The sequence below is a fragment of the Bombus vancouverensis genome, unplaced genomic scaffold (assembly GCF_051014615.1).
Source record: "Bombus vancouverensis nearcticus unplaced genomic scaffold, iyBomVanc1_principal scaffold0037, whole genome shotgun sequence".
In the NCBI taxonomy this organism is placed as follows: Eukaryota; Metazoa; Arthropoda; class Insecta; order Hymenoptera; family Apidae; genus Bombus; species Bombus vancouverensis.
Window position 1 is genome coordinate 614559 of NW_027468928.1, and position 14081 is coordinate 628639.

General features: G+C 35.7%; 1 long non-coding RNA gene across 1 annotated transcript; it reads right to left on the minus strand.

The window, feature by feature from the left end:
* Positions 1–7674: 7674 nt before the first annotated feature.
* LOC117163012 (uncharacterized) lies at positions 7675–10473 on the minus strand. Its single transcript, XR_013061157.1, has 4 exons — positions 10423–10473; positions 9149–9290; positions 8729–8830; positions 7675–7799 (listed from the first exon to the last, which is right to left on the minus strand). It is a non-coding gene; the product is annotated as an uncharacterized LOC117163012 (long non-coding RNA).
* Between the last annotated feature and the right edge of the window lie 3608 nt (positions 10474–14081).

The window sequence follows — 14081 nt, forward strand, 5'->3', positions numbered from 1 at the left end:
AGAAAGCGGGTATGCACCCATTAGGAAAATCCGAATAGCCCTGTAATAAAACAAGCTAGGTTTTTCTCACGCACACAGTCATCTATCCACCACGATGGTAGGAGACTCCCTACTCATCCCTTCGAGCAGTAGTGCAGGTCATGACCAATCGACACCGCGGTTCGTTACCCTCACTTTTCCTAACGAAAGTGGGAACAACGAATCCGCGTTCTTTAGGCACAGGGGCACACCCACACCGAACTTTTCTTCCGTATTAGAAAAAGAGCGACAGACAGTCTAAAAACTAACGCCTAACGCGGCAGTCTACACATAGCGCGAGAGTCGCATACTTCACGAAAATCTTTTGTCGGTTCTCGGTGTTGTCGAACATACATCTTCTCTCCTAAATATATTATAGTGCTAAGTCCATTAATACATTAATTTCCATTATAAGAGCCCTGCTCTAGCGTACATATCTATCGCATCTTCGTGCGACAAGTTGTTAACTATTTATTTCTCTACGTCAGTGTAATCTAAGTGTTGGAAATATATAATTTATAATTCTGTGAATCACAGTGCTATATAAACTCAATCACCCCTATTATCTCAACGGAAATCAGGGGATCGATCAATTCGTGGTGTCGATTGCTATAATCGTAATGGGGATTTACGACCCCGGTTGACGTCTCTCCTCGCGATTACGTCACCCCGCAATTGGTCGAAATTTACACAATGTGAAAATGAAAAAATTGGAAGCAACCGAACTACGGATGAAACTAAATCACTTCGCTGCTTGTAAAGATAACTTTTAGTGTTATAAACATAAGTCAAGTAGCAAAGAGCATAAATTGAATTTACCCAAACTCTTCTTGAAGTCTGACAAAATGATTCTTTATTTTGTCAAAAAAATCTTTACGTATTTTCCATTCCCATTCGTCGCTTTTTTCAGTGGCGTGTTTATCGCTACGTCGAAACTTCGTCGGGTAGCAGTTAATTTCATTTAAAGTAGAAAACTATTCAGAAACGTGTATACGTTACACAGCAACAAACCAGTCGCCCTGTTATTACCTCGTTCTCAACAGTTCAAATTTCAGGGACAACCGACTACTTAGTATCGACCCAGTACGTCATATTTACTCGCCAAAAGTATTGTAAACGAAAATTGTAACCAGACGTGCCGTTAGTAACTACCATTTTTCGCGAAACTTCTTTTTCATTTGGCGGAAATTTAAACAAACCCCGAAACACCGTGGCGTTTTGGAACTGTCTTTAATCCTTTAAGATAAAAAAGATTGACGCAAAATTTTGACGGGATGAAATTTCACGATATATTCAGGTGAAACGATGCGAAATTAGAGCGAAGCTTATAATGGGAATATAGTTTGCTTGTCTGTTGTCATAAAATGAGATATGCAGAATATATTAAAAAATAGAGTATATGTAATACGAAACTTTATATTATTCATGTTATTATGGACAATATATCACAATATGTTCATATATTTAAATCTCATCTGAAAAAGATTATTGTATGTAGAACACAGTTTAACTGTATTTTGAATTCTTGTTTATCAGATCACAATTGATAAGTTGATATTAGGATGATTATCCTCATTTGAAACAATTTTGTGACTGTTACTTGTCAATATACTTTATATCTTATGTACATTTTAAATATAGTACGCAAACTCGAAGTTGCAAGGAACATTAATAAAAATTCAATATTTCAATAACGCCTTTCATGATTATAATTAAATATTTTTTCAAAATGTCGCATCAGTGTTACATCTAGCACCCCCTCCCCCACACACAAAAGTTTACCAATTTATAATATATGTACTAGTAGATTGACAAGTTACGATTTACAAGTTATATAGAATTCTATTTTATGATTTTATAATTTTTCGTTAAATAGAATAATCAAATAACTTGCAATTAGTAAAATTTCATTTGTTTTATCGTCAAACTTGTGCAAGGGAACATATTAATGCTGGTAACTTTAGTGACTTGCAAAATTTCAATAGTGCAAGACAGGCCAGATATTCAATTGCAATTGGTTGCTATCCATATTTTCATCGGTCTTACAATAACCTTATATTATCAATTATGAATTAAAAAGTTAATGAAATCACAACTCACCCAAGGCCAATGGGTATGACTTCTTTTCGAAGATCGATTGAAATCTCGAGTTTGTTGTTTGAGACGTTCAGTTACCACAAGACAAAAACACCACTCCATTACAGCCGACGTAAACAAAACATGACAGATTCTTCCAATTCTCGGACAACAAACATAGGCTTACATACTTACTGTTTTAAAGTCACAGGCTGTCGTTGAACTTTCGCCAAGTAACTTGATACGTACATATACACGTCCCTCGAAATCAGTTTTCGACGAAAATACATACGTGACATGTTATGTTGCAACCGAACGTGAATTTCTCGCGGGAAATAGCCTGATATCGTTTATTTATGCGTCTCTCAAATACGAATTTTACTATACACTTCGTTTAAGGCACGCCATTTTGCAAAACGATTATCGAAAGATTACTGCTTACATCGAGATCGAGAATAGATTCGCAGGAAGCTGGATGCCGCGATTTCTTCCCGCGCTTTATTTTCTTCCGAAGTTGTGATTGGTTGATTTCCTGCTGCCATATTCGGTTTCGCCGAGAATCGTGAGCACGTACGCTGGAAGCAATGCGGGGTAATTATTTAATTTATTTCATAATATTATTTAACATATATCGTGAAAAATTCTGAATATTCGGATTCTTCTGTTATCGTTTCATCGTATGTTAGCATTATCAGCTCTCGATATCGAATTGACAAACAGAATTTTTCTCATACAAAGTAAGTCACATTAAGTATATGTATATGTATAGTCGAAGCAATGCAATTAAAAATTTTTCCATTTTAATTGGAATTATTTATCACAGACATTTTACCGAGCATTCATTTTATAAATCTTATACATATATATATATATATATATATATATATATATATATATATGTATAAGATTATATATATATATATATATATATATATATATATGTATAAGATTATATATATATATATATATATATGTATAAGATTATATATATATATATATATATATATATATATGTATAAGATTATATATATATATATATATATATATATATATATATATATATATATATATATGTCGGAGATGAAAGAACACCGGAGCCTTTGGAATTTTGGATAATCCCGCAACATTGTAACCTAGAGTCTACTATAGCTGTAATTAAACAATTGTAGTTGTTCAATCCGATTGTAATTGTTTGAGATTAGTGATAGTGAGCTTTGGCTCGAGGCGACAGTCCGTCGCCTAACGTAGTCGCGGCCAAGAGATGAACGCTTTGTCTAACAAAGATATGGAGTAATTCTATAGCCCTCCTTAAAAGAAATATTTGTGACGGCACGCGACGGTAAACATTCCAACGGTCTCTGTCCTGTAGCTCATCACACGCAGACCCTATTCTTCGAGTAAGATGATTGCCAGATGTCGATGCGTCTCCGCAGTACATGTTCGGCTAGCTCGAGGGCCCGTTATAAATCTTAAGGTTTAGTTAACTAAAGTCCTTCAAACAGACAAACAGTCTTTGTCCCAACTACGGGAAGATAGGGGAGACATATTTTTCAACGAGCGGCGTCTTCCACTAGCAACTTTCCCTCGAGGGCGGCTAGCATCTTTTTCTAACCACCGATATGGAGATTGACCAATTAGCAACGCCAATTTCCCTTACTTTCTGAACGAAGGCTTTTCTCGACGAATCCGATGATCTCGTGTCCTTAGACACACCCCATTATAGTTTTCCTCTGTGGCATGATCGGGACGGGAAAGACATTCTTTCTCGCAATCTCATTGATGAAAGGAGTAACTCTTTACGACCAGTGAATATTACGCGTCCGACTTCGATTTTGTGAGTACGTTCATCTATCATCCCGTCGACCGCGGATTCGTTATTGAACCTAGAATCATTGTCATTAGTTTCTCGAGCACCTAACTACCGCGGTTACTTGTCCGGTTCTATAATAATCGTATTTGCACTAGTCAATGTCTTCTCCATTGCATAACGACAACGTGTAACCCAAACGAAGATTCGTTTCACGCCCCTAACCCTAATTCTAATGTAAACCCGACTTATATATATATATATATATATATATATATATATAATATTTTTAAATATTAATAAAAAATAATAGTATTACTATAAATATTTAATTATCTATAAAATTAAATTATAAAATATTAATACTTAAATATTCTACCCTTTATTTTTAAATTGTTTAATATACAATTTTTTTTATTTTGAAAAAATGGAAATTACTATAATATAAATTGTATAATATATAATTTAAAAATTTTTTATTTATGATATATATATATTAAATTATAAAATATCAAAAATTTTAATTATATATTAATATAAATAAAAAATATTAATGATATTATAAAATTAAAAATATTAAAAATTTTAAGATTGTATTTTTAATATTAATAAAAAAAATATTAATAATATTACTATAAATATTTTATTTATAATATTTAAATAAATATAATTATTAAATTATAAAAATATTAAAAATTTTTAAATTGTATTTTTAGTTCTAATAAAAAGATATTAATAATATTATTATAAATATTTTATTTATAATACTTATATAAATATAGTAATTATTATTATTATTAAATTATAAAAATATTAAAAATTTTAATTTAATATATATATATTATTTATTCATTAATACGTTCATGCTGTAATACACGAACATATGCGTTACTCTGCTACTCACGATGCATCGTAACAAGTATGCATTTTTGTATGAAAAACCGTTTATTTTCATTTTATGTTCGTTTTTAAAGTCAGATGCGTTAGTCGGATAGAGAGTATCGGCAGAGATCTGTTCCTTTATCGTAAAACTCTCTCGGACAACTTAGATGCTACCAGATATCGATTCTCGCATCCAACCATTTCGTAATAAACGTAGATCACCCAAGAAATTTCTCAACTGTCATCCGTTAATTTCGCGCAACTTTTGCTTTATTTTAGCTACGTGGGAACCTATTAGTGCGCAAATGTTACCCCGAAAATGTTACTCCTCTGTGCCAAATATCGTTCACGTGTATAATCAAAGTTGCATAAAACCGCGTACAATTGCATCAGGAAATTTCTAATAATTTGCTCGTCTCGCAGGACGAAAACAGGCTCACGAAGGATCCCTCTGTCCTGGCTATCGAATGTACCGCAAGCACGTAGTTTCAAGTGTCCGTTCTCTAGAAAATTCGAAACAATTTATGGTCGATGGTCGAGTGAACGGTGCAACGGTCGAGTCGGAAAGATCAGAAAGACAAATCGTCATAGTTCGAACAGACCGGGAAGCAGAAACGCACTTCCATGATCATTTGTATCGTTGCTCGATCTGTTGCTGCGCAATGACCGAGCAAGCTGTTGATTTTTCTTTTTCTGCGATGCTACTATACTCTACACTCTATGCTTTATACCGTTCTTTTGCCCGCTATTTACCTTGTACGCAAACTTTTTATCGCTAGTGGATTGCAAAAATCCTTTTTTATCACGAATTTTACGTGACAATGCGTAGGTCAAGGTGGACGTAAGACAAAGGAAGGTGTAGATAAATAAGACAGGGTGTATTTAAAAATAATAAGTTATTTATTACAGTTTATTTAATATGTATACAGGCTATTCGTATTATAGCAGCGATAGCTAGTGTTAAATTAACAATGACAGTTTCTATCGTAGTTAATATTATATTGGTTATTGGCCATGACGAAGGCGAATTTTGATAGCCCTGGTCGAGGTCGGTGGTCTGGATCTATAACAAATAATACTATATTAATATAGCAAAGAAATGTCGTAAATATCGATATCATTTGCAAGGCGATTCTTTTTGGGCATAGTGAAATTATGTTGATCAGTTTGTGGATATTAGGTTGAAATTAGATAATAAAGTTATAGATTTACCCGTTTTAAGGGATTGTTCAGGCGCCGTTAATTCACTGGATATGTCGCCCTGACGCAGGATGTTTAAATTTTAGATCATATATTGTACTGATAGGAAGTATTTTATCGATACAATTATGAGTTTATTTGATTAAAATATCTAACGTAGTGTCTAGTCACCAAACGAATTAGTAGATCAGCCGTGAACAATGGCAGTAATTTGTATAATAACAAAGGATAAGCCAAATATAGCAGAATGACTCATCGGCTAGCGGGAGGTTGTGCCTAATTATCAAAAGCGAAAGAAATATGAAAGATCCTAGTTTGTAGGACTTGTTGACAATCAATGTCAACAATTTTTTCGTTTGGTCCATAGAATGTTTTGAGTGGGCTGTATTTCGACACACGACAAAATTGATAACGTAAATAAATCTTATATATTTGTTTCAAGAAATGATAGCTTGTTTGTGAGCGGTATCTTTAGACAGGTTGTTGAAAACTGGATGTTAATTCGGATTTTATATTTTCAATAACTTCGCATGAGTATTTTAGTCAAATCTAGCACGAATCGAACAGGTGAAAACAATCTATACGGCGTTCGTGCTGAGGTGGTATGGTGATAGGTGCGTAAGGAACTACTCTTGGTGTTTTTAACGAACAATAGTTTATTTAGAACTAATCAACAATCAGAGTTAACAATTAACAATTAACAATTACACTTAACAGACAATTGGTAACAACTAACAAATAACGATAGACACCGAGAGATCATTCGACGCGTTGCTATGCAAATAATACCGAGGAGTTACACATTTAATGGCGTAAGACAGACTGCCTGTGCTTTTGTTTCGGATCGCGCAGATTCTTCCCTTCGTAGCCCATCGATATCGTAGCCCAGTGCTGGCACGTGTATGCTCTTCCGAGAATTCGGCGGAAAGAGTGTGAAGATATCGATGGTACATTGGGCACGTCGGTGTTGCGCTTTGGCGGCGTCGCGCTTTGCATCCGGAGCCGTTGAAAAGTTCCGTGGCCCGTGCCGCCACAGTGCTTGGCAGGCTTTTATTTTGTTTACCTAGTGGATCGGTATGATAAAGTTCGAGACATGTGGAAAGCTTCCAGGCAAGCAGGGGCTGATTCAGCGCATTAAAATAAGAAGAAAATTTCGTATAAACTTTTTCGAGTAGACGCTTGCTTTGTGTCACAGTACTTTCTTACCCATCTTTAGAGAAATTACTCGAATCGACCAGTTCCAGTTTCTACGGAAACGCGAATGCGTCGCGTCATAGATCGTCCATCTTGTTCGAACAGCTTACACGAATTTGTCGAAAATTTTGATCGTCACGTCAACTAACGTTTTATAAGTAAGAGATTTTAAACGCCCCCGTATTTAATAATCGAACGGATTCGGATCCGAAGAGCGTATTGGTCCGGAAATAAGGCCAACACGATTTATCTATTTTCCAAGAAATCGTTCATCTGTGTAATGTTTAGCATCGCAAAACAAGCTATAAGCGGAACGTATGGTCATATTAGGCATATTATGTTATATAAAATTTTCTTCTTATTTCAGTATTCAGAATCAACCTCTGCCATATTTTCCACGTGTTCTGATTCACCTTGTATAATATATAAGAATGATAATTGCAAATATATTTGTATAATAACTCTATGATAAGCGCTTAATAATACATACAGTGAACTTGTAGAGAGTAACGTTTGCTGACTGTCGGAGGCACATTGTTGCTGTCTATGCAAAGACAAGTGCCCATTTCTTGTCGAAGAACTCCAGTCAATTCTAGCGTTTCACCCACATAAGTTTTCAACGCTGAAGCATGAAAATATATAGTCGTTATTTTTTAGCTTTGCCTTTATTTCATCTTCATCTTATCTGCTTACGCGCTTAATAATAGAACTAGGTTTGGTCTACGTAAAAAGTAACTTCTTTTTATCAAGACTCATATTTATTAAGATTTAATAAGATACAATTTATTAAGATACATGTAACGAAAGGCAGGAAGTAGTAACATTTTACGTGAATTTGCATGGATCGAATATGCTGATGTGCTTACGAATAAGAGAGTATTGATCGATAATTATTAAAGCCAATTGTTTGTGACATGGGAATAAGCAAAAGTCATTTTTAAGTTTAAAGATCTTTAGTTTAGTATTGAAATGTGTTTAATGTATTTTAGCAAAAGTAGATAAAGTAGGAATATTAAAAAGTTGTTTTTGGAAGACAAAATTTGACAAAAATGCAAAAATGCATATACAAATTCTATCTGTGGTCATTAATATATTTTTTCGTTATCGACAGAACATTTTCCCTTGATTTTATTGACATACTGGATTAATCACTTCTTTAAGTTACTCGTTCTTGAAACAACATCAAAATCGTATATTGTTTCGTGCTAAAAAATCTACTAAATCCATTGACAGTGAAACGATATTTCGTATACGGTTCTTACAAGAATTATTATTATTTAAGACTTAGGAAAACGTATATACAGTAGCCACGCACACTGTGCGTATTTCTGGCGCGCGTTTCCGTTCAGTGACAGTACTTCGGCGGACTGGATTGCCGAAGCGAAAGGGTTAAAAAAATACGATAAAATCACATGTAGCTCTCTATCTGTCTAGTCGCTTTTGTAGCAATATCACTATGTCCTCTGACATACTTGAGGTTTCTTACAATTCACAAATTAAATGAACAACTGTGCAAGCTTAAAGTCTTAGTTAAAATAAATTAAACGTTACCAGATTTCCATGAAAATTCATCAGACTGATCGTTGATCGTCGTTGCGTCCATATATTAATATTCCTGTTACTTCTATATTATCCCCGCCATCGATCGATAACCTGCACAAAAACAAACTAGAAATGTATAAAATAATTACATGAAAATACGATCAAACGATCAATAACGATTTTATTACGAAAGCTTACGATACAAGCTATCGGTAACAGTATCATTTTGTAAATAGACGATTAAAGAGAGATACAAACAAAAAATTTCAGAAAACCACCTAATTTCATTATCTGAATGTTCGACAAATCGTTAAATAAACGTGGATTGATTAAACGATATTAATAACGAGATATAAACGATAGTAAAAAATATAGTAATGACAGTAATGAAGAAGTGACGCCGCTAATAGGTTAGAATAGGTTACAAACCTGACGCAACGTGATCCATGTTATCGATAGAAAAGAAGACGACTGAATGGACTCGTCGCACTTTAGTTTCGCTGAGCAGCTTCCAAAGTGGCGTGGTGGGAAGGATGACGGAGATACAAGCAGATACGGAAAGTCAAACGATCTACACAAAACGATCTTACACGAATCTTTCCAAATTTCAAACAAAGGATACATCGCGCAATATCTATATCTCACACAATGATTACATCCATCTTTATAAACATCGTACTGTAACATCGAAAAATAAGGATAGAAATTTTTTTCGCTTACTTACAATTTATTAATATTAAACTGAATATACAGATATAAATTGGACAGAGAACGATATTTATTTAACGGAACTAAATGCAATACTCGTATCTATATCAAATAACTTTACAGTTATTTGATCACTCTCGTCACAACGAATCTAACACACACACTCTCTCTCTCTACAACTCTATCAATTCTCACGACTCTACTCTTCGACGACTCGAAACCTCTAACGACTCTACTCTTCAACGACTCGAAAGCTCTAACGACTCTACTCTTCAACGACTCAATTAGCTCTGCTCTTCGCCAATACAATCCTGCCCGGTCGTGCTCGCTCTTGCTCTCGTCCTCTCACACACACACACTTTTCGGCTCACATACTTTGGCCTCTCGATTCCTTGAAATATGAAACCGTACCTCTGTTTTGACACTGCTTATCCTTTCTCGCGTCGCTGTTACTAGGCGCTCTTGGATGTAAACAAACCACAAAAGACGACGTACACGGTGCTTTCTAATTTCAACCGATCTCTAATTCAAATCTATTCTACGATATTACAGTACGATAATTCGTAGCCCCACTGGTTTGCATTCGGCACCAAAGACACATTTGTCTAACCTGGGACGAGAGAAAGAAAATGAAGCTACTGACGCTGTATGTGCCCCTAAAAGTAGGCAGAAGCCAAAGAGAAACTGCAATCAATCGGAAAATCAAATAAAAATCACGGCACGAACGAACGAGTTTGCGATCTTTCGGAAGAATCAATGGACGCGTGTTTCGGCAGAAAAAGAGAATAGAATTTTAATTTTCCTTGCAAGATGGATAAGTATCATTGTACACGATGAGCTCACAATGCTCTTAACATAGACTAATCTATCTTACGAATAATTAAGGCTAAAACGCACGCATTCCACGGTGTCTCACGGCGTATGTATTGAAATTTATCAATTAGAATAGGTACAGCATGTGGTTCCAAATAATTATACATGAACATTGAACTTACCGTCGAAGAAACGAAACCATGCGACTTACCAATGGTAGCACGCATCAATGGATGATGAAAACTGGTTGGCTTTGATCTAAATTGCACTTGCTCCCTTGATTCCATGAATACATTCTATGAATAAATTGATATAAATGAATAGAGTAATTATCATAAATTATTAGTTTAACTGTAGGTAAGGAATTAATTAGGAGAGATAAATGATTTTCGATATCTTACGATTGGTATAAAAGAAACTAGAATGCTTTTGCAAAAATATCTTAACCGCAGAGAGAATTGTTTTATCAAATGGCCGTCATTGAACGCTTGGATCGATTGATTAGGGCGGAGTATTTAACGCCACCCTTCGGTGCAAACAATAACTGTGTACGCCGAAGGTAAAGAATATGAACTAAACCACCGAGCTTACTCAATGAATAAACCAAACTATCGTTCATCATTCATCTAAAGTAGTAAGTAATAATAATATACATAGTATCTGATTATTAATATATACGTATTGTTATTGGCAACGAAAATGTTTAACAAAATAGCAACTTGCAAATCAAGTATGCATACATATATCTAATATTTTTATATTCCAGATTAAACAAATTATACCCTGAAGCGCAATCTTATTTCGATCTTATCTCCAATTATTCTCCGATATTAATTGGCTAATTAATACATAGAACTATATTCGCAAAAACAACACCATAATACCTGCTATTGCAGTAACAAGTACAGTACCAATTAACTAGAGTAAGGGAAAAAATGAAAGAAATAGGCAGAAGAAAATATCCGTATTATTCGTTATCATAATTCGTTTGAAGCAGTCGACTAAAGTGGAAAATTGCTCGAAAATAATTTATTTGATCTTATAACTTAAAGTTAGTTTGTTTCTATGTTATTTTAAAAATAAACATAATAAAACAGTTAAAATGTTGGTTTTAAGCTCGTTCGGCTTATTGGGCTTATTAATAATAAAATAAGCAATATCGAATATTTATAACATTGTATATTTTGCCGAATATAATTAAAAAGATGTAATCTAGATAGAAAATTATTTCATCTAATAATTTGTATACTTTGGATAATTTCGATATTTTTGCATATTATATACGTTCTATGGATCGCTTCGCTTTTAGATCTGTAGTAAGTGCAGAAGAATCTCGCGCTACAATGCCTTAAGAATTATACTATGCGAATTATATTATTGACAAAGTAAATAGATGTTTTTAAAAATGTTATTTCCACATAGCATAGCATAGCATAGCATAGCATAGCATAGCATAGCATAGCATAGCATAGCATAGCATAGCATAGCATAGCATAGCATAGCATAGCATAGCATAGCATAGCATAGCATAGCATAGCATAGCATAGCATAGCATAGCATAGCATAGCATAGCATAGCATAGCATAGCATAGCATAGCATAGCATAGCATAGCATAGCATAGCATAGCATAGCATAGCATAGCATAGCATAGCATAGCATAGCATAGCATAGCATAGCATAGCATAGCATAGCATAGCATAGCATAGCATAGCATAGCATAGCATAGCATAGCATAGCATAGCATAGCATAGCATAGCATAGCATAGCATAGCATAGCATAGCATAGCATAGCATAGCATAGCATAGCATAGCATAGCATAGCATAGCATAGCATAGCATAGCATAGCATAGCATAGCATAGCATAGCATAGCATAGCATAGCATAGCATAGCATAGCATAGCATAGCATAGCATAGCATAGCATAGCATAGCATAGCATAGCATAGCATAGCATAGCATAGCATAGCATAGCATAGCATAGCATAGCATAGCATAGCATAGCATAGCATAGCATAGCATAGCATAGCATAGCATAGCATAGCATAGCATAGCATAGCATAGCATAGCATAGCATAGCATAGCATAGCATAGCATAGCATAGCATAGCATAGCATAGTATAGTATAGTATTGTATAGTAGTAGCGGTATAATTTTTAAGCAACTTTTTTAATTCAATCTATATGTAATGCTGGAAAAATGTGCAAAGCGCAGAATTCGAGGAGGATAAAAAGTTTGGCCGATATAAAACGCGAGGGAGAGAGCGCGTTGCGGTGCGGCGTCGCCGCGTCGCCGCGCCGTCACGTAGGTCGGTTGGTAGGGTAGAAGGAGACAGGCGTATGCATAGAGAGAGCACGCACGTACAGGTCGCGAACAGAAAAGGAACGAAGCCACCGCGGTAAGACAGAAAGCGTACGAGATAGATCTCGGTAGAGAGGGGCGGAGGGCGTCAGAGGAGGGTCGCGAAAGAGAGCCAATGAGCTCGACGACGTGGCGCCAGTCGTCGAGTCGCCGTGTTAGTAAGAGTACTTGCTCTCTGATCGTGACTCGCTGCATCCTCGTTCGGAAAGGGTCGTGTCCTGACTCTGTCAGTAGGGGTTGGAGACCCGTGGCAAATTCTTCGATTTTTCATCCATCCGATACTCGATCGATTCGTCACAATTTATCGATTTCGTGCTTACCGACGCGGTAACGTCACTGCTACCGTGTGTTATCGTTTCACTCGCGTTTTCTATCCGCGCCTTTTCGTTTTTCTTTTTCCCATCGATACGATACGTAGGCTGAATCGACGACGGCCGAGATCCAGGTCGTCCGGACACGAACTCGACGACAGTGGCTATGTGCAGCTATTACGCTCGAACGAACCGTTGATCGTCGATGATCGACCGTGAGAATCATCGATAATGAAACTGTTTGGTGGCTATGTGACGGGTATGAGCCTGTAAGAAAGCCTTTCCATTGGAAGATAATGTGAGATCGATTCGTTTTAGAGTCGTTCGACGATCAAATAATGGTGACGGTGGTCGCAATGCGACGAAAAGGGCATCGTAAAATAGGTAATGAAAACGATTGCCCGAAGATCTTGGCGCTTTTCGCAGTGTGAACGAAACTGCATAGAACGTTACGAAATTCGTAAACGAAAGATTTGAATTTTTGTGTATTTAACCAACGAGTATATGCCCGTTTGATACTTTGAAGATTTTTTTTACGAGAAAGGGGAGAAAAAACGAAGGGATCGACGCTTTGTTGTTGCAAGACGATCGATATTTTTGCGAATTATACGGTGTCATTTGAAATAGTTGGGAAATTAATAACGAAAAGTGAAAATTATTCATATCGATATCGTGAATATCGAAGTAATATCGTTCCTTAAAACGTTCTTTCTTCGTTCGTTCTTAAAACACGCGTACGTCTCTGTCGTCGATAACGATCGATAAATAAAATTAATCGAATTGAAAATGAAATTTTTTACAGTCAAGCGAACGCTCGATCCCGCGTTGAGAAAAATCGTAGGGTTGAGGAAGTGGAAAGGCAGAAATTATATTAACCGATTCAGCATCGAATATCTTTTAGACTGTGAGAAAAAGATCTCTCTTGTCAATTATCGATAATAGAAGTACATTTTTTTTTTTATCTCTCTTACTTTCCTACATCGAATAATCGGACGCATTTTTTTTTGTGGAGGAGGAGGAGGAGGAGGAGGGCGCTTACAATCCAGGCGCGATAACCGAGCTTCAACGTGCCAAAGCTGAGTGAAAGGGAGAGAGAGAGAGAGAGGAAGAGAAGTCTGATTATTAAAATCAACCTATCGACTGCCGCTTCGTTCAACGTGAAAGATCTGGT